The following is a 23,220-nucleotide window of genomic DNA, read 5'->3' as shown; positions in this document are numbered from 1 at the left end:
CCTCAAAACATGTCACTTCTCTAATGCGACTTACTAATATTTTAGTGACTTCTGCTAACAGAGTCCTGATTCTGGTACATGCTTGTATTATCTGACTTATATATCATAAAAGTTTCACTGTAGAAATGAGCTAGCTGATACTGCCGTTACAAGTCACCCTATAACTTCTGTGACTTAAGACAGCCACACTTCATTGCTCCCAGTGACACAAACATGGGTTACAGGAGTAGCTCTGCTGAACTGAGCAGAAGTAGCTTCCCACTGGGTGCTTCTGCCATTCTCAAGACAGGAAGAATGAGGCTGGCCACAAGCAGCCTGCTCCTCAACCTCCACCCCGAAGCTTCTGTTTACACTAAACTACTTGACCTAAAGAAACACCCGCCAAAACAATTTTTAGAGAGAAAAGCTAAGAAGGACTTGCTTTTGTCAAACACTAGATATCACAAAGACTCTACTATCCAATCAGGCATCTTCAGAAGATTGGATAGCAAATCAATGGAGCAGAATGTAGAACCCAGAAATAAACCCCAGTGTCTACAAAATTTAATATGAGATAAAGATGACAGTCCAACTTAGTGGGTGAAAATGGGGAGTTTTGTTCATTTGTGGTATCTCTTTTTCAGTACTGAGGATGGAACCCAAGACCCTGGGTTCTCCAAACAGCTCTCTACCAATAAGCTGCATCCTATGGATATAAGGCTATAGAAAATTAAGTTGAATTTATATGCCAAAATAATTTCAGGAGGCTTAAAAATGTAGAGAAACAAACTAAGATGGAATCATAGCTCAGTGTGGAGGACACATTCAGTAAGTTCCAGGGTCTAGGTTCAAACCTCCCTTTACAGAAAGGAAAACAGGGAAAGATAGACATCCTTCAAAAAATGTGTGTATATGGAGAGCTCTATAATTCAGTCAGTAAACTTAGAAGCCATAAAATTAGAGGTGTGTTGAGGTATACATGTTTCAAATAATAACTAAAAAATTAATACATGAATTTTTCAAAATATAAACTAGATAGATAGATAGATAGATAGATAGATAGATAGATAGATAGATAGATATTTGATTCATACAGGAGCAAAAACAGAAAGCATATAAATTTTTGAGAAGACATTTAAACAAGTCAGTCACTCAGAAAACAGAAAATATGGTACCAGTGAGGTTAAGTCCCTCAGTCAAACAAGCATAAAAGAGTAATAATTATCGTTTTTGTGTAGGAGCAAAGGGAACCCTCACTGTTACTGTTGGAAACAATAATTTTACAGTCCATTTTGGAAAAAATCTGGGAACATATATTAAAATTAAATATTCCCATGATTTTGACCTAGAACACACACTTTTGGAATCCACTTATACAAATAAAAGCTCAAGTACAGAAGGACACTTAACCGCCATCAACTATGGCGTTGTTTAATATGCTAGGAAACTAAAAACTAAGTCATGGTTGCACACCATGGAAAAATTGCAAAATAAAGTAGAATTATAACAGTTTCATTGAGGAGGTGCTCAATATTCTAAAGTATTTAGTAGTAAAAAAAAAAAGAAGAAGAAATGGGAAGAGAATATATTTAAACAGTCATGTTTGTTTACTCTACAAAAACTTCTGCATAGGACTATATATGTGTACCACTAATACACATCCAGATCTATATGTAGAGGGATTGAGTGTTCTCACAGACAAGTGCTAATTTGATGCACAGATGTTAATGGGAGTAGAAGACGCAGGATAGGCGATAAGGGGGAGGAGAATAAAAAGGAGGAAGAAAATAGGCTATACAAAAAACACAACATCTATGAAAATATGTATATATTGTGTACACATATAGATAAATTATAAACATAATGAAAATGCAAACCTGTTTACTAAAAAAGAAAAGAAAGGAAACTACTCCAAACTAATGTTAACTATGACATCAGCTTTATTTGACTTATAAGGACAACATGACTCATTCCACCAGATGCTGCTGAAGACTTGAGCTTGCCTAATGGTGGGTACTTCCCAGAGGAAGGTAAAGCGTCTCAGTGCTGGTGAGAGAAGCTACCTTGGCCATGTATCTGTTGGCTATTCAAAGTAAAGTATATGAGCCTCTAGTCAGTCAGACCCCCCTCTCCTCTCCTCTTCGGGGTCTCCATAGAGAAGGTGACCTCAGTGACAAGTGTTCTTTTGTGCTGAAAGTTATGACCTTTAGTTGAGTCCCCCCAAAGGAGGATAACTTGATTAGAGCTGTATAAACTAATAATTTCAATAGTGATAGTTCAATATGGGGTTGCTTCTGTAATGAGAGGTAAGTCTGGTAGACGGTTATAATGGAAATGAACATGCTTTTGGAACTGGGTCTTCCATGGGAAGAAAACAGGCCATTTCACAACCGAATAGCTGTGAAGACGCTGCTGAACCGTACTGCGGCATGGCTGATTTGTCCTACTGGAGATACTTGAGTGTCGCTTTCCTTTCCCCATGCTCTTCATTATTCCTGCAAATCTTTTTCAGCCCCCAGTCAAACGCATTGCAAGGAAGGAGAGGAGCTCATAAGTCCTTCAGCTTCCTCAGTCTTGCTGTGGACACTAAGAGAACACTTGACTGCGCCCAGTATCTGCCCTGCAGAGCATAGCCAATGACATTGGTAATTTCTACTCTCTCCAGCCCATTGTTCCCAGATATTCTCCAACATCGGACTTCAGAGAGCTCTCTTATTTTGCCTAATAGCACTTAAAAGAATGCTGTGATTTGCAATGATGTGATTTCTAGACTAGTTTCTGTCTCCCACACTAAAGTGTAATCTGTAGATGGCTAGAAATAATACAATGTAAACCTAACACACAGCATCAGGCACACACCTGAATCTGATAAAAATGATTCATTTTAATGAATGAATATATAAAATGAGGGAAATGAGGTCAAATATCCCACATGCTTCACAGTATGAGACTTCTAAACTCAAAGAGACTTTGATTTTTAAAATTTGGAGTTACCTCTGTACCCCTGCCAAAACATCATGTGGTACATTCAGTACCTAAAAGTGAGTTTGTGTGTGCTAGAGAAACTGCTCAGAGATTAAGAGCACTGGCTACTGTTCCAGAGGACTAGGGTTCACTTCCCAGTGCACACACAGTGGCTAACAGCCATCTGTAACTCCAGTTCCAGGGAATTCAAAACCTTCTCCTGGCCTCCAAGGATACTGCACACATGTGGTGCACAGGCATGCATACAGGCAAAACACCCATATTCATAAATAAAAGTAAATACATCTTCTCAGAAAAAAAGAGTTCCTTAGTCACAGTCCTGCATGTGTGACTCCAGGACTGTGACTGGAGTGTCCACAGGCTCCAGGACACTGTCTCCTCAGCTCCACTCTTATCAGACACGCCGCTCGCTCACAGAAGCTGAGAGAAAGCAGCCCACAGAAACGGGAGGATTTCTGTCTCCCTCTCCATGTTTTCTTGGATCTTGAAACCAGAGCGATATCAGAGCATGAAAGAATTTGCAGTTGTTGTTTGTTGGGTCCAATGATTTCCAAACTGTATTCCAACAGTGGAAAGTGCTTTTCAAAAAGAAATATTACACAGAAACTCAGTATTTCTGATTCTAGGTTTCTATCTATTTAAACAAATACAGACAGCAAGAGAGGAGAGACAGAAAGAGGAGGAAGTGGTAGACAGGGGAGCAGAGGAGACGGGAGGGGAGGGAGGCAAGCTGGAAAGGAGCAGAGAGCACCACAGCGGGCACCCTCTGGAGCCTGACCTCTTGCCTGTTTCTTTACCATCCCCTTCCTCTGTCACCTGTGTAGCCGCCCCATTGTGTTCCCCACTGCACCACTGAAACCAGAGGTCTTTAAATAAGCTAGATGACTCCCTCCTTCTAAAAGAAAAGGATTTTCCATCCTTTAGTATTCTCCTTTAGTATTGCAACTTCTTCCTGCCAGAATCAACCCTCCTTCCCTTCGTTTCCCTCTGATAGATTATTGTGTGCATTCTTCTTACACAGAATCTCACAAAAGTCAGATTATCATTCATTCAGTCGTCTCCCCTTAAGATTGGAATCGCCATAATTTTATTTTGTTTGTGTAGGTTTACTTCAACAGAATGATTTTTGAAAGTACAAAATGTCATAAGCACTGATTTCCGGTGACAAGAAATAGAAGTTTTAATTAAAGGAAAAGATATTGACCTTTATAATTACAGGTTTAGATTTTCCAAAGGGCTATGATAGTGTAACGAATTAAAAGCACCATCACACGCTAGCAGCTGAAACAAAGATCTCGTCCCAACAGGAAGGAAGTGGATGCAGTTAAGGACATGGGCAAGGCTATATGTACCAATGGCAGCAGCGACACCATGGATCTGAAGTTGGCATGGTGACAACCGCTGTGCAGCTCTTCCTCTTCACAATTAAGGTGTCTCTCTTGAACTGATTGAAAGCCGTTTGATAAGTATACTTTCTTCGAGATGGTTGTACTCAGTTGGGGGTCTTTTTATTAAACTGAAGTTTCATCATTAGCTGTGACTGGCACCAGCTGCTGTATAAATTCCATGTTGATATGGATCTTCACTGGTATTCCAAATATTGCAGGTGAGTCTCTGACTCCAAATCCTCAATCATGAAGTGTGAATAATTAGCGTCTGAGAAATGCAGAATTGAAAGGTCTCTCATTAGAAGACACAGTACTGGGGACACAATTCCACTGCAGCGCCTCAAACACTAAACCAAATGGGACTTGAAAATTTTGTTTTTCTCCTAAATTTTTCCTACACTCGATTCTAATGGGAAAATTAGGCCATGGATCAAATACCGTATGCTGAATCCAAACTCATGTACATCCTAACTCTTCCCTGGAGGCTCTGATACCAGGAAAGGCACCAGGCGTGTATAAAGTAGGTTTGCATGAATGTCCTCCTGTCCAGACAGTTTTTTGCTATTGCTTTGAGCAAAAAAAAAGAGAAAAATTTCATATTATGTATCCAATATTATTTCTATAAGATAAATATAGGTCTATGTCATATGTCTATTAAAAATAATTAAAACCAGAGAAAGTTTCTTTACAAATAATGCAGGCTTTAGAAAACCACTCATCTTATGGTCGGTGTATGCCAAGGAGAATGTTTCTTAAATGGATTTGTATCTCAGAAGATGTACCTTAAACCATGGTTAAGTTGAATCATGAATTGCATTGAAGCAAACTGATTTCTTTATCTGTAAAATGCAGGCAACGTTAGTCTTAGGTCCTGGGACTACTCCAAACCCTCACACAGTAGGCATTTGGCATGTCTCATGTGGGTAGCATTAAATGTCTGTTTTCTAGTTCTGAAAATCAAACAACCACAGCCTAGTGGTTTAAAACAGCCAGTACTCTCTCACAGTTACCATCAGGTCAGAATACAGCTCAGACAAGCCTTCTGCTTCTGGCATCCTAAAGCCATCGGCAAAGTGTCTCTCCAACTGCTCCAGTCTGTAGGCTTGACTGGGAAAGAAATCTCTTTCAAACTCACTCAAGCTCTTGGCAGAACTCATTTTCTGTGGCTTCAAGAGCCGAGATCCAGGCTTCTTACCAGTTAATGGCTGAGTCTGCTGAGTGGCCACACTGTGTGTGCCTCCACGGCATTGCTATTCATTGAGACAGTGACAGTGAGTCTGGAAAGGCATCCTTATATTATGTAACATAATCACAGGAAGGACACCTTACCACTGTATCAGAGGCTATAGCTATAAGCAAGCCATAGAACCTGTTGACATCCAAGGGTGAGCATCAGGGAGCAGGGTGGATGGGGGGACAGGGGGGAGGGGAGGGGCTACCCTGGAGTCTGAGTGCCATATATAGTGAATTATGAATGAATGAATGTGGGAGAAAATAAGTAAATAATTGAGTAAAACTGGGTATGAATGATATACCAGCCATAAATCCTTTAACTAGCAAAAACAAAACAAAACAAAAAAATACAGCTAAGGGCAGAATTAATGGGACTGAGGGGACAATAAAATACCACGGTGACCTCTTGCAAGCACTTCACCCTCATGAATACACTGTGTTAAAAACTTGGGAGACTTGGGCTTTGGGATCCAGGAAATGTCAGAGTCCTTCTCAAGGGCAGTAAAGAACAGAATCCTAAAGGAAAAAGAGTCTTTTAGTTTCTTATAAGTGAGCCAAAAGGAGAAATTAGAAGTGAAGTAAAATGATCAAATATATTACATACATTTTTACCATCAAAGCAGTAAAACTAATTAACAATAAAAACGAAACACAGATCAAAATGAGAGTTGTCTTCTCTGTGAAAATGTATCGAAACATACATGTAGGGGGCTGGAGGGATGGCTCAGTGGTTAAGAGCATTGACTGGTCTTCCAGATGTCCTTGGAACCCCAGTGAGTCAGAGCAAAGGGTATACGTATGTGATTCATGCTCAGGAGCACAAGTAGTTCCAGAATAAAACTTGAAAATAGGTTACATATAACGTATGGTCTGAGGAGGAAGCTCCGAAGTCAAAGAAACTCATTACACAAGCCTGACAACCTGAGCTCCAGTTTTGGTCTCTGGAACCCACATATAGATGGAAAAAGAGAACGAACCCCACAGAATTGTCCTCTGGCCTCTACATGTCCATCATTGCATGTTGTCCATACACACAAAATGTACAAATATGCACCTGCGCGTGCACACACACACACACACACACACACAAATAATACATATTTAAAGACCAAATAAAATCTATTATCAATGAAATGGGTCATAGGCCTTATAAAAAAATTAAGTACCAATCCATAATTTTTGCTACCTGATTACTGTGAGAAATCAGACAGTAAAATAAATTACATTAGTGTTATTCACCAAACACCTGGCATAGCTTGTAGCTCACCGTGGGCAGATAGATGTTTGATGATAATTAACTCTCAGTCAGTCAGTGGTGGGGAGCCATGATAAATAACTGCCGGCTCCGGATAACCAGAAAATTTCTTCTGAGCTCACAGGTTCAGGGTAACGTGAACCTAACAAAGGAGGGAGAGACATTTGGAATTTCTTCAGGTTCAGGTTGACGTGGACTGATCCAGTGGCTAGAAAATGGTAAAACGGAGATAGATTGGTTAGATTCATGAAGAACAGGAAACTAGGCAGTTCAGTGGGCTCTCTGCCCAAGACAGAAGTCCACATCTCTATTTTAAAAAATGCTCTAGTGGCGTCTGCTTCTTTGTAGGGGTGAGGGGCATCGGCCCATACAGCCCCTGCTCCCCTCACTGCTCAAAGGGACAGTGACACAGTCTGGTCTTTTCCCTACCTCAGGCCTGTGCTAAGTAGACAGAATGCTAGTCCATCTGTGTCGGGGTCAGGAATGGAGAGACTAACAAGTGAAGCATTTGTTGTTGTCATTAACGTTATTTTTCACTTCAGTGGGAATAAGACAGAGATGGAATTTTTGCTGGAGTCTAGGTAGGCTTTCTTGTAGGGTCAGAGAGAATGGACACTGGAGGCAGCTGTAGCACAGGGTGACAGCAGGAGGATGAGACCCTGTGAATGAATCATACTAATGGTGGTGGACGGCTACCTAAGAGATCTGCCGGTCATGGGCAGAGCCTGTGGTCTCGCAACACCATCCCAGGCTGACTGGCTGTGAAAGGCTCTGGAAGCTCTTTGAGAAGCCATTGTGAGCCATCACCAGCTATGACTGGGGGGAGGGGAATGGGGAACGAGTGTGGGACCTGAGGCATGGCTAGGGGACAGGAAGGAGACATAGCAAGGCCAAGTCAAAAGAACATGGAGGCAGAAGTTAGAGAGGCTGCCACACGTCTCTGAGAGCTGCCACTTGTTACAATGCCCCCTCCGGGAGAGAGAAATGCATTACAACACAGGCATCGCTGACTGTGGGCAGACACATTTGTTCATTGCACTTGGCCTCACTAAAGACTGTGTGTCTCACTCGGTCCTCACTGATCTGTTCTCCGTCCAAGCCTGTATAAAAATAGACTTCAGTCTTTATCCTTTAAATATGGTTATCCTAGGCTCTATAGTGGCTTGTCCATGGAGTAGAATTAATAATTTTAATCTACATTTCATGAATCCTCAACATGTTTTGTTTCTATCAGTAGGCCTTCCTAGGGCTAAATTTCCAAAACACTGGAATTTGATTGACTTGGATCAATTAGTATAAAAATACAATAAACAATCATCAGGTTAATATTTTTAAGATGAAGAAGACGATAGTACTAATAAAGTATAAAAAGTAAGTGAAATTCATCTTTTTGTCATATCAATGGTACTTGAAAAGTTAATCTGTTGGTGAAAAAAATTACTTCTAATTCTTGATGTGAAAGCAGTTCTTTATTCCTCTTAAAGATGTTTACAATGGCTCTTCTATTACAAACTAAGTACAGCAAACGATCACCACTATGGCAAAGATGTGTAGACATGCACATGGCTGTGTGCCTGAATATGGAAAAATAGTGAGGCAAAACTTCGAGTCCCGATAAGAAGGACTATCTAGACCAACATTTCCACCTGTGGGTTTCAAACCCTTCGTGGGGGATCACATAGCAGATATCCTGTATACCAGATATTTATATCATGACTCGTAACAGTAGTAGAATTACAGTTTTAAAGAAGCAATAAAATAATTTGGTTCAATAATGGTTGAGGGTCAGCACAACATGAGGAACTTTATTAAAGAGTCACAGCATTGGCAAGTTGAGAATCACTGATATAGATGTAATACAAAATAATAGTTATGGCCTAGTGTAGTGGCACACACCTTTAATCCTAGCACTTGGGAGGCAGAGATAGAGGATCTCTGTGAGTTCTACATAGCATGCAAGTTCCAAGACATAGCAAGTCTACATAGAAAGTTCAGGACAGGCAGGACCACGAATAGAAACCCTGTCTCAAACAACAAAGAGTTAATGAAGGCCAGGAGGGTGGCACCATAGTTAAGAGCACTTGTTCTTGCAGAGGACCCAGGTTCAGTTCCTTGCACCAGCATCAGACAGCTGACTATCTGTAACTCCATTTCCAGAGGATTCGACACTCTTCCGGCCTCCAAAGGCATCTGCATGCACATATACACATAAAATAAATAAATATTAACGTAAAAGCACTGCTTAGCTTATATTGACACAGCAGTGTCAAAAGAGCACACAGTATTTTCAAGAATATTTTCCTGAAGTGCCCGAAAAAGTTGAAAGAAAAGAGTGCAGAGAGAAGTGAAGGCGGTCCTAAGTGATGCCGTAGAAGTGTCTCAGAGGTAAGCAGTGCGGAACTAGGACACATCATATGAAACTAAATCAAGGAAAAGAGAAAGCTTCAAACCTCATTAATAACTGTTTCTAATAAGCAAACATAGCAGCTTTAACAAGGCTGTCTGAAGAGGAGAGCCTTTTTCTGGGGTGAACAGAAACCCCATCTCAGCTTAGTTAAAAAAAAAAAAGGAATTTTTTGAGTATGATCTAAATGAGCACATAAAATGACTTAAATCTAATTTGGAAACTGTCACTGCAAAATGTGGCAGAAGATTAGAAAATTGGTGGCACAGAGTAAGATGTGGTAGCACATACACGTAACTCCAGCCTTTTGGAGATGGAAAAAGCAAGATCGTAGTTTCTCAGAGAACAGCCTGGGCTATATAGCATGATCCTGACCCTCCCAAATTAAATGTGTGTGTGTGTGTGTGTGTGTGTGTGTGTGTGTGTGTGTGGTGTGTGGTGTGTGGTGTGTGTGTGTGTGTGTGTGCGTGCGCACACATGCATCTATATGTGTGTCTGTGTATATGTGTGTATGTATACATGTGTGCATATGTGTGTGCATACATGTGTGTGTCTGTGTGTATGTATATGTCTGTGTGCATGTGTCTGTGTGTGTGTGTGTGTGTGTGTGTGAGACATGAGACACCTTGTTTGACACACTTGTGGACACAGTTAAGAAAGAAAGAAGACACGAGGCCCATCTCTACAAGTTTCTAAACCCCAAGCATCTGCCTGGACTTACATAGGTAACTATAGGTAACTATAAACTACAGAGGTGAAACCAGAGAAGCCAAACCAACACATGCACACCAATGGCAGATAAACATAAAATGAGACACATCAGGGAAGATGGTGCATGGAGAACGGAAGGAACCGCAGTTACCGTGCAGCCGTGTGTTGAGTGCTTTCAGAAGCCTTCACTTAACCCCTCGGGGCCATTCTCGGGTTTCTCCATCTATCACCTGCTCTATTCCTTCTCTCTCTGCTGATGCATCCTAGGGATGTTGGTTATGCTTCCTGCCTTCCTCCTTCCAGCTATGTGTCCTCTGCTTACCTGCAGATCTGCTCTTTCCATCTGGCTCATGTGCTGTCATCTCTTTTAAATAGCGAGGCGTCCCTGTGAGCAACACTGGTTGCACGCTTTGCATGTTTTGGCCTCACATCAATGACATTAGGACACTTCAACTTGTGAAATTCAGTTTTACAGTTCCATGTCTAGAAGATATCCCATACCTTTAAACCACCACTGCTGCACATTCTCTCTTTCAGTAATGCTCAGATTCATAAATATGCACTGCTCAGAAAACTGCTCTGAGCCAGGCATAGTGGTAAACACCTTTAATCCCAGCCCCTGGGAGGCAAAGGAAAGTGAATCTCTGTGAGTTCGAGGCCAGCCTAGCCTACCTAGTAAGTCCAGAACATCCTGAGTTACAAAGTGAGAACTTACCTTAAAAGCAAAACAAAACAAAAAAAGGTGAAAAAGAAAAAAGAAAAGAAAAAGAAAACATCCAAAGATGAAAAACAAAATAAAAACATGCATTAAAAATCTAAGAAGGGGCTGGAGAGATGGCTCAGGAGTGAAGAGCACATGGCTTCTCTTCCAGAGGACCCAGGTTCAATTCCCAGAACTCATGTGGCAGCTCATAACTGTCTAACTCCAATTCCAGGGGACCTGGTATCTTCTCAGACATACATGCAGGCAAAATACCAATGTATTTTAAATACAAATAAGTAATTTTTAAAAAAATCTAGCAAAATTCTATTCTGAGGTAGACTTGTAGGTAATAATCTTTTTTCAATTATTTTTGTATTTTTATATTGCATTTTGTATTTTTGCTCAGTGTTGTCCTGCATGTGTATGCGCACTACATGTGTGCCTAGTACTCAAGAAGGCCAGAAGATGATATCAGTTGCTCTGGGACTGGAGCTATAGGTGGTTATGAGCCACCTGGTAGGTGCTGGGAACTGAACCCAGGTTTTCTGCAAGAATAAAAGGTGATCTTAAATACTGAGTAACTCTCCAGCTCCTTTTCGTTGCAATTTAAAGAACATAAATTATTCTGAAAATGTAAATTGTGGGCGGAATTCATATCAGAAAAACTACCTTAGATTTCAATTTTTGGACATAAACCTAGGAAAAACTTCTTAGCCCTGTACCATTTATACTTAATTTTTTATTGGAATAAAAATTCATAGGACATTCAATTAACCATTGGAAGCTATTTTTCCCCTGTGGTATTTCATACACCCATGATATTGCATCGCTACCACCTCTTTCTAGCTCCTGAATTGTTTAGTTACCCCAGAAGAATGCCCTGTGGTCTCTAAGTAATAACTTCCTATTCTTTCTCCCTGACTCCTGGAAACCTCAAAACTGTTTTAAGTTCAAATGGGACGCAAACACATAAATGGCGATGCTGTGACAGTATTCTTTAGGGAAAACTACTGGTCCAGCTCCAGTTGGGTGAGTGAACATTCTATGCACTTGGAGCCCTGAGCCACACAATCACTTCACTTTGCTTCCACAGCCCTCCAGGGCACCCTGGAGGCAGGGCTTCCTCCCACTTGAGCTGTTGGTCGCTGGGCCTGTTCCAGGTGTTATGGTGAACGGTGAACGGCACTTTGTGCACTTCGCATCTGTGAGATTCATTCAGAGCTAATTCAACCAGGAGAGTTGAGGAATCTAGGGGAAAGCATACAATTCATAAATGGTGAGTCACCTTTTAAGCTTCAGTTTCTCTCTTAGCGTCCTGAACAAACCCGGAGAGCTTGTTTGGGAGAGATGGCATTGTTAAATCCTGCTAAGAACCCCTCAAGATAAATGCGACCATTATATCATAAAGTTGGGAAGGGAGGCAGACATATGTAAATCCAATCCAAGTTAACAGGGAAACGGAGTGAGCATCCCGTAGGCATTTAGTCAAGTTATTGACAAATACCATCCTCGTGTCACATTAAGTCACACCTTTTAGGAGGAGGAGGTAGAAAGAGTGCCAGAGCCAGAGGCGATGGAGGACACCAAGAAATCAAGGCAATCCAAGCTCTCACGAGCCCACGGAGATGCCTGCAGTGTGCACAGGGCCTGCAGTGGTTGCACAAGGTCCTCCGTGTGTTTATTATGGCTTCCAATTTAGTTTTTATGGAATTCCTGACTGTGTCTCTGATTCTTATACCCTCTCTTGGGCTCTTTTTCTTCTGTTTGTTTATCTTGTTCAGATTTGATGTGATATTTTTTGTTTTATTTTATTATGTTTTACTTCATTATATTTAAAAATAAGTAAAAGTGAGTCTTTTCTATTTAAAAAAAAAACCTCTAAAATACTTGTAATTGGCTAGCCATAATGGAATGTACCATTATGCAATCTCACTTGAAAGATGAAAGCAGGAGGATCAGGAATTCATGGTTATCCTCACCTGTATAGAGAGGTTGAGGCCTCCTGGACTACAAGAGAAACTGTCTGGAATGAGTGAATGAATGAAGCAGTGAATGAATGAAATATATATAACTGAGTTTGTTGTCAATGCTCTTATTTCCTCAACCTATATAATAGCAATAGCCTTATGTGTCTAGTTCTTATGAATTGAGTAAGTGGCAAACATTTAAAACTCTAACATAGGGACCAGCAAGATAACTCTATGAATAAGAGCGTATGCCATCAAACCTGATGCCCTAAGATTGATGCCCTAGTTCTACATGTTAGAAGGAGATCTCTTATTCTATATGGTGGAAGGAGAGGACCAGCTCCTGTAAGTCATCTTCTGAACTCTACTCATGTGTTATGGTAAGTGTGTTCCCACATACACATTCACACATACACACTGAATAAATATAATAAAAAGCCAAAACTCCATGCTGTCTCTCATGGACTTAAGATCAGTTCAATAGCAGAGCATTTTCCTATATGCATGAGGCTAGAAATTAAACTTCTAGCACTGCAATATATAATATTAGCATATTATATGAATAACATAATATGAATGTATCTACATATATATGCGTACATATTACTGACTCCCTATATTTTTTTTCTGGACCATCATCTCCCTCATTATCATCATCAACAACCACTACTAACATCTAAATAGTAGTTGAAGCTTACAAATTATTTCTACACCTACTTTCTTGGCCTACAGTTACCTTAATATCCCTATTTTGCTGAAAATAAAACCAGGAATCATGATGGCTAAATAAACTGCATGGACTCTCACAGATAGCTGAGATTATAGCCAAGACTCAATCTCAAATCTGCCAATTCTACCTGTTTCAGTTTCTATTCTACCACATTGACGTCTCATTTTTTTAGTGACTGCATACTTCTAATGCTACCAGTTGGCCTGGTTTAGAAAATATTAAATCAAACCTTCGAGCAGCCACCTTTACCAGAGCTCCAAGAAACCAATCCACAAGTGTTGACTTAAGCTGAGAGGAGCCTCATCTCACATCTGTGTGCTCCTTGACAAGTGGTACCAAACATTAAGAGTGTGCTGTTAAAGGATTAATATTAGCATTCAAATTTAAGGGGAAAGAGAGGTGGGGAGTCAGAGAGACAGAGAGACAGAGAGACAGGAGGGAGGATTATTTAGCTCATAGATCTGGAGACTCCAGAGCATAGTGAGTGCCTCTGAAGTCAGCTTTCATCTTGGAAGGAAGCTCTTGAAGACATAGGATGTTTTTAGGGAAGATGAAACATGCCAACGTCCAGGAAAGCTCATTAAGCTCAGGAGTAAACAACTCAAAGGCTTCAGAAAATCCCTAAAATTGACCAGATTCACATGGTTCCTCCCTCTGGCAGTGAGGACTATGAGAAAATCAGAGAAACCAAGCTCTCTGGAAATAACAAAGTCCAGCCAAGCTGGCCGGAAGAGACTCAGACCAACTGAATCACCTAGAAAGAATATTCTACAAATGTAGAACTGTCCAGGGTTGTACAGTGTCACCTAGGATTCCAGTTACCATGATCTGTCACCCATTCCGGGGTACAATTGATGGTACAGCTGTCTTTGAGTTGTTTCTGCTCCTGTAGTAACACCTCACCCATATTCCTGTAAGCAGTCCCAATAAAACACCAATTGGACCTTGATGATATCCTGACTTTGGTTTGTGTTGGTTCCATATCTAGGGACAGTAGATGTTTCTTCACATCCCTGGAGCAATGTCACACAACACCATTGTCCTGCTGAGCTCTGGTGAGCTCCCCTTGGAAGTCAGCACCGAAACAGTAAGTCTACTTCTGAATGAAGAAGATGGCACCCCAAGACAGGAAGCAATTTAGGTGCTCTCAGGCTGGCCTTGCTCTTACGATAACTCACTCTCACTAGAACTAGCCCAGAGGCCATAGGAATTGTCATATCTCCTCCAAGGGCTTCTCATGAGACCCTACTTTTTTTGTTTTGTTTGAGTTTGTTTTGGTTTTGGTTTTAAATTTTTGAGACAGGGTCTCTGTGTGTAGCTCTGGCTGTCCTGGAACCCACTCTGTAGTTCAGGCTAGCCTTGAAATCAGAGATTTGCCTGCCTTTGTCTCCCAAGTGCTGGGATTAAAGGTGTCACCACCATTTTTGAGATCCTATTTTTGGGGTTTTTAGATCCCACCACCTCTCCCTGACCACACTGAATAGATAGGCTTCCAACAGATGAATAACCACACCTAAAGCATAACAAGCAGTAGCTAATAAAAACCAGATCGTCGAGTTTGACTGACATTTGGATTAGGAGGTTCCCAATGTTCCAGTCATCATCCTTGAAAGAGCGAACACATGCATGCTCAAGTGAACGTCTGCATGATTGAGAGAGTGCAAGTTAAGCTGCAGAAGGCAGGGAGGGAGAAGTAGGGACTCTTCAGAATCTCTATGGTAGAGTTGCCTTATCTATAAACCATAACAGTGCAAGGTTCTCAGCGGTAGTTGGGTTTCTAATAACTTTTTTGGTATGGCACACTGCATTAAATGACTGGAACATAATTTTGTATGAAAAAATATTCATTGTTGATCAGAACTTAAACTGCACTAGGCAATCTTGTGCTTTGCTGGGCCATTCCTTTCTCTAAGCATAGCCCTGTGTCAAGCTACAGCAACACTCGTTGGGGGAAAGGCTAGAACTGAGCTGCTCGTAGGAGCAGGTCTGAGTTAAGTCCTTGGGTGTATACACACACATCTTTTCAACATTTTCATCATCTGCTTGAGCCCTTTGTCTTTGATTGAAAGTCACTGTAAACTATGCTTGAATACCACAGCGTTAATCACAAGCCTCTTGAAGTATTTTCATATTGTGTGTAATAAATGCCCATATACTTAGGATTTAAGTAAGAACTACTTACCACAATATTTAGTCAAAATTACAAAGTGAGTACAAATTAAGCCATCATTCTAAGGTTTACATTATAAGTCTGGTTTAATTTCCTCGTGTTTTCCTATGTATGTTTGTACAACTGTTGTGTCAAGATTTTCACTGATAAAGTATTTCAAATTAGCTGCTAGAAGAAATACATTTAAGGAGTTACAACTGATGTATGTTGGGACTAAACACCCACAATCAGAGTTGTTTCCACCTGAGTCCCTCTTACCGATGTTATGTAACAAATGGTCCTGATTGCTGGCAATAACTCACTTAACAGGCTCGAATTTACACGGTAAGCTCATAAAAATAAAATAACGAACCACTAGTTTTCCTGAAAGGAAACTGACACTAGATATGGGGCAGATAAGTGTCATGGACATTTTAATCACATCTGAAACTCTCATTTCGCAGGGACACAAATGTTTGTGAAAGGTAATGATGGAATGGGTCAGGGCAAGGAACAAGGAAAGACACAGGAGTCGGGAGTCACCATCTTTATGGTCACTGACGTCCACACCTCCAGTCATTTGACACTAGTGTCCTAGGACGCCAAGGCTGTCTGTTAGTTAGATAAGTCTTTCAGGGGATGGCTAAAAGAAGCCGGAAAGACAGAACAGTACTGGTGAAGAGACATGATGCAGAAATAGACAGCATTCTGAAGTTTTCTTCATTTATGTCCTCGTGTGACTTACGTGCTGATTTCAGGTTTTCATATTCCTTTGGCAATGTCATTTACAATCATGAAATAAACCATCAGCATTTTTCTCATTAAAAAAATCTCTACCATTGTAGGATTGTCTTGTAAAACATCCTAATCTCAGTTCATGGAAGAGTGCAAAGATTTCTCCAGATCTAATTTCATCCCAATACCTCTCTTTCCAAATCACCTTAATGCGATGTTCTGGGAAATTTGTGGGGCACATTCTCATTAAAGGACAGCAGCATCCTGGTGGTAAAGCAGCTAGTTTCTCTTCTTTGTGATTCTGCATAAGGCTTGTATTAAAGCTTGAAGAAGAGAATCCTCCCGTTGTTTATCCTGGAAGCTTGAGCGGGTTAGCTCATGCAAAACTTGGGTGAACCATGCCTTGTTCATGACCTGGTTCATGTGAGAAACCTGAGGCGGCCACTTAGAATGGCCTTGCCAACAGGCTGAAGGCTGACTGCTACTCCTAACACTGTTCTTCTGTCTTAAGGTGTGCCCTGCTCATGAGAATTTGCATCTATGAGAACTTTGTACAGCATTCTTTCCCCTAGATAAGCTCGAAATAGTGGGTTTTATAGATAGGTAACAAGATCCAGGGCTCCCTTGTCTTCCGATCAGACCTTCTTCATACAGTAAGATTCTTTATCTCTCATTAAGGCAGCCAAGCAAAATGGATTTGATTCTAAAATGTAAAATTATTTAATGTGATACTTTTGTGTAGATGACATTCAAATGGCTGAAAAACTAAAGTGGCCCACCCTTCCCTCATGATTTATAAGCAGCTAGTGGTTTCTAGGAGGTAGGGGCTCACAGGACTCCACCCCCTCCCCTTGAGGATTCATAAGTAGTTACTAGTTTCTGAGGAAGGAGGAGACATTGTCTTCAGTGGCATGGCCACTAGCAAGTTGCTTATGTTTCTGTTACTCGTGCCTTTGTAAACAAGCAGAATGAAAGATATGGGGTGGGGAGACAGAGACAGTCAGAGAGACAGAGACAGTAGTTGGGCCACAGAGTAAGGGGGTCAGTGGAAATAGAAGAGGTGACAAAAAAGGATGCATATAGGAAACACATATGTGAAAATGCCATAATGAAACCTATTATTATGTATAATTAATATATGATAATATAATGTATACATGTAAGAAGAGAAATAGTAAAATTAAAATAACACTAAGAAATATAGATTAAAAGTTTCATTTAACCCCTGGCTCTAATACCCTCATAAGCATTACACTGTTTTTGTTTGAGGGGGAGGTCTTCCAATATTTTTATATATAGTCACATGCTGCCCAGTGATAGAGATTATTTCTGAAAAATGTATCACTAAGCCATTTTGTCACAGAGTGAACCCTATGAAGTATACTTGTTCAGACTAACTTGACAAGACCCCTTGATGCAGGCAGAAAATGAGATGAACATGAAACCCACTTCTAGAGTAAAATGGGATCTAACACACTCTCTTCTTCTAAAGAGGACACTACAGAGAAAACGTCTGGCTTAGCATGTTCAGGATCCTTATCATTGGTATCCCGTATTACACACATACTTACTTCTATGTAGCTGGAAGTGTGCAATAGGTCTGTCTGCACCAATGTAACTACGAGAATGTGAATTACTGTGCTATGGTAGCTAAGATGCCACTAAGTTGTAGGAACATTCCAAGTCATGGTGATCTGTGAGCCATTATTGACTGAATTGTCAACAGCACAAGCCTGGACATATGAATAAACATTAATACACATTATTTCACAGGTTTTTCTATGTTTCTGTTACAGAGGAAAACATACATTATCTATGTTCCATTGTTTGCTTCTATCATGTGAAATTTATCTTAGGTCACATTAAATGGGGATCATTTTCTAATTGACAGATTGTCCTTGTTAATAATCAAAAGGCCCCTTGACTCTTACTAGAACACACAATGATGCGTTGAGCAATTCACCTTTTTTTTAATGCACAGGTATATCTGCAGAAATAAGTTTTCAGAATTGAGATGACATAGAGTTTTAGTTTGGATATGTTTTAACACTTATCAAAAAGTGGCCTACATGTTTTTAGTTATTTTGTTATTGCTGTCTGCCTCCTCAGGATTTTGTTTCTAGAAGATGGAGAGTGTTTCGCTTCTCTTTGCTCTCACCAGAATACCTAGCATGTTAATGCTGAATACAAACTGAAGGCCCTACCTTAGTGTTTGATAACTCGTTGTAGCCCTTCGTCTCGGGTTAGGTTCAAATGCAGATTGAGGCATTCCCGCATGTATACATCAAGATAAAAACAGCCCTGATAAAGATAAAAGTACTGAATAAAGAGTGGCAGCTTCAAGGATAAGGCGACTCTTCCGCCGGGCACTGGGTCAAGGTCAGGCCAGCCTGTGGGTTAATCACATGCAGAGGCTGAATGACAAGGGCCAGAGAGCTCCCGGCTGAGGAAGCCAGAGAGCCTGAGAATAGCAGTCCTTAGAATCCAAGCCAAGACTGGGGAAAGGCGAGGGTACCTTTAAGGTGGCACCTGTACAGGGACGGTTGGCAGGGGAAGGAGATGGGAGGGGCAAGCCACATGGTTGAGTTTAGCTTCTCACCCAGGTTGTTGTGGATGCTCCTGGTTTTGTTCTGCAGCTCTCATACTTAGGGAAGTTGCTAGCGAGAGACTAGGAGAAGCACAGAGCTTGTATCCTTGCTTCATGCACTCCTTTCCGGAACAGCTGGCCCCCCACACACAGCTCTAGAGGCTCAACCTCAGCAAGTAGACTACAGTGAATGTTCCCCTCCCTGCCACAAGGTCTTCATCAGTCATTACAGAAGTGAGTGAACTAAGTTTGTCCAAGTTTGAAATATATGGAAGGGTGGACAAGGTGTCCTGGGCACAGTTCTCATCGGAGCCCTTGCTAAAATCCCTCAAACATGGTCAGAGAAAGGTGAATTGGTATGACTTCTTTGGTTGCATCAATAGGAAAGTGATAGCATTTAAGAATTGCAAATGTGTTTTTATCTCGTGATTCCAGTTCAAGGCATTAACTCGCTGCTTCTTTTATGAAAGTACACATAGCATGCATGTTTACTGAAGATGTTTAAAGGCAAAAATTAAGTAAAATAACTTTTCCATCAGTATGTTAATGGCTTTTTTTATTTATAATGCTGTCTTATATAACATCCTTTGCAGCTGCTAGAAGGAGGTAAACCTCATGGTGTAGAAAGTGGAGCTGTGGCCGACATTATTGCTGAATGAAGAAAAGTCCAACTTAAAACAGTGAATGTTCTCTTCAGTTTTGCTAGTTAAAACAAAGGATGCATCCATAGCAAGTTCTGTGTTCCAAATCCCCATTCTCACCCAGCAGGTCACCTGACAGAGCTCCTACTCCTCCTCTCCACTTGGTGCCTTACACTCTATCTCTGCTCCAAGTCCTGATACCCTTTGGAGTGCCTGATACCTGCCCGGGAAAACCTGGGCTTTTCACCTTCCAGAGAGTCAGAGGAGGAAATAGAAGATGCCCCTCATTCCCCTGCAGACACAGAAGTGTAGGGGATACCCCCTCAGTCCTCTGCCCCACCTGCACTGTGTGGCTCTCTGAGTGTTCTCCCAGACTCACAAAAGGAGCCAGCACCTGCCCACTGTTTGCTGTGCGATTATCTGTGAGGTTTCTAGGATTTCTGCCTATTCACCAGTATTCTGAGAAGTTTTGAAGTCCCCTGTCCCCCTCACCCCAACTACCCAGCACTTTTAAGGCCTTTGCTCCCATTCAATGACCCCTTTATTTTTAAAACAGCCTGGCTTCTTTGTTTTTGTTATTGGTTTGGTTTGGATTTTGTTGTTGTTGTTTTGCCTCTGACGGTTTTGTTTTCCAAGATGCCTTTCCTGTAATTAAGCATTTTAATAAAAATGTTGTTTTATCTAAAACAAACAAACAAACAAACAAACAAAAAACCATGCTTACATGGGAATTTTAAAATGTCTGTTAAAAATATGAGAGGCCATTTCTAACGGTCATCCCTGAGGAATGGAATTTTTTAGTTGCTTTGTATATTATTTTTATAGCTGCAATGTTCACTTACAGTGGCTATTATTTCTTGAGTTCCTTTGGTGTATACATTATGTGGTGTTTGGTGATCATTTTTGACTCAGAATAATCATCACTTCCAAACACCCTACTTCACAGGGTTCTCCAGGGCTGGATAAACAGCCACGGCTCACAGAACAGACGTCAGCTTTGTGGGTGTGTTCTCACGCCCAGCACTGCTTGGCTAAAGAAGAGACTGCTCAGAGTAGACTTACAAAAATAGTAGATTCTGATTCATGTTTTCACATTCTGATAATTGGAGCCATTCAATCTGCCTCAGTCCTGTATCTTGAAAACAAAGAGCATGAGACAAATATATACACATACATACATACATACATACAAACATACATACATACATACATACATACATACATACATACATGCATATATTTGACAATGGCAAGATAAGAAAAAGCATCTTGGCCAACCCAACTGGCTATAAACTCAACACTCAACATACATTCTCTTCTATCAGGACTTTAATCAAAAAGCTCATATGTGGCAGAATATCATTTGGGACATCAATTTACAGGTCACCAACCTGATGCTAAGATGATGCCTTTGCCTATATTTTAACAAAAATTTCAGGGTTGGAGACTTTTAATAAATTTACATTCTGCAGTGTGAAAAACACTGTAGAGAGTGCAATGTTTATGTAACTGCCTCTTGGATTATGACTTTTTGGTATGAAAGAGGATTTTGTGTTTAAAATGTAGAGAAGCATACTTGTTTTCTAATAAGGTGGTGACTGCATTAAAAGATAATTGATAGCCAGGCAGGGTGGTGCATGCCTTCAGTCCCAGCAGGGAGGCAGAAGCAGGCAGATCTCTGAGTTTGAGGTCAGCCTGGTCTAAAGATGGAGTACCGGGAATAACCATTGTCAGACAGAGAAACCCTGTCTCAAAAAAACAAACAAAATAAACCAAAGACAAGACAAATACAGGTATATTCAGCAAACTTGTTTCACTGTAATTACAGCCAGGTCTACTATTTATAACTAACCTTCAGGTTTTTGTAATGTGCTTTGGAGATTAGCCCCTGTAACCTTAGAGAGCTTGTACATTACGGCTGAATGCCCATACCCTGAATGCCCATACCCAGTAATCACTGGGGTAAGGCAACAGGCTCAGCAAAACAAAGAAGTACCAAAATAAATAAATAAATAAATAAATAAATAAATAAATAAATATTTAAAAGGCCTAGTTTCCTCGGTTCATTTAATACCCAAATGTTCATGTTCTGCAGGTTTTGTTTTGTTTGTTTGTTTAAAAAATGCAACTGTCTTAAGCTGTGTTAGAAAAGTTGCTCCTTAGAAATGGACAGATTATAAGCCCATTTAGCAATCTGATTTCAAGTGGATGTGTTGGTGTATATTTGAGTTGGAGAACACTGTCCTGTAATACTTAGATTTGGGTTCTTAGAAATAAATGATCTCAACAGCTAACGTAAAGCCCAGAGGCACATTGGCACTGATCATTGGAACGGAGAGTACATATTTTACTTAATTCCACTCTCCAAAAAGCGTGCACATAAATATACCAAGCCAAGCCTACCGGGTTGAGGTAGCTCTTCACATTTATTTTAGTACAGACTGTTTTCTTCTTTGAACCCACTAATCAACTTTAGTACACACCATTTCTGCAATTCAAGTCTATTTGTCCCACAGTCTTAGAACCCTAGTAGCCTCTCATCAGAATACTGGTTCGGTTCCCTAGCGTGTATCATTTATCCAGTCGCTTGCCTGATTATTCACATGTTTTTGAGATTTGTGAAATGTGGCAGATAAACAGGTTTATGCTGTGTGCAACTTGGAGGGCAGCCAATGTCTGCCTGCCTATACAGTGTATTTACTCTCCCTCCCTGAAGCTCTCTCCCATACAGAGAAGCTGTATTTTAAGCCTAACATCACTGTAGAAGGCAATCCAGTAATGTCACTGCAGAAAACAGCGGGTGCCTATCCACTCATTTGCAGCGATTCTTGCAGTGAAGAAAGTGAATCAATGATTCACCCGATGGACAAAGAAACGTTGCAGCGAACACGTGGAAAAATCAAATGCGGGAAAGAAAGTAACACCTTTCTTGAGAGGTGTGCTCTGATTTTAAAAAGCAAAACCTCTCTCTTGAGAAAATTAGGAATGTTTTCAAAGTGTTCTTGCCTCACCTCAGAAAGCCAGGGCGCACTACCTCTCCCCCTGCCTCTGCTGTTTTATTGCTTTTGTGTTGTACTTCTAAAATAAATATCAATAAATCATTGCAGTTAGATACTCTAATATAGACAGAGATGTACTTGACTCCCTACAGGCATTACAATTGGAGGGGACTCTGATTACGACGCTTTACTTAATTAAGTGATATCGTCTAAAGAGAGTTCTTCCCTCTGCTTTCTGTTTAACAGTCTTATAAAACACCAACAGAGGAAATTCATTCTGTTGTTTGCCTTCCTTATTGTAAATGGTTCCTTCTCATTCATATTTTACAGATGTGTTAATGAAATGGCTAATAAGCCAAAGAGTGCTGTTCAGTTGCAGTTTTGTCTCAATCAGCCCAAACTACACCGACTAGAAGCATTTTCTCTTCTGATCCGGAAGTGTATGGGGGATTTTGTTGTTGTTCAGTCATTCGTTTGTTTAGCAGTATGTGTTAACTACAATTAGGATGATTTTAAAGAAAGATTTCCAAAATAACCAGAATTCATATATGTATATGTATATGTATATGTATATGTATATGTATATGTATATATAGTTAGTTAGTTAGTTAGTTAGTTAGTTAGTTAGTTCAGCAGAGACCTTTGAAATCTCTTTGGGAAAATGAGTGGGAGGGGGGAAGGCCAAAGAATAAACAACCCTTAAGCAGTAGCTGGTTTTTGTAAGGCATTTTGCTTTTACTGAAAGAAGTCATTA

Source organism: Apodemus sylvaticus, chromosome 6 (assembly GCF_947179515.1).
Source record: "Apodemus sylvaticus chromosome 6, mApoSyl1.1, whole genome shotgun sequence".
NCBI classification, from domain to species: Eukaryota; Metazoa; Chordata; class Mammalia; order Rodentia; family Muridae; genus Apodemus; species Apodemus sylvaticus.
This window is presented reverse-complemented; position numbering follows the sequence as displayed.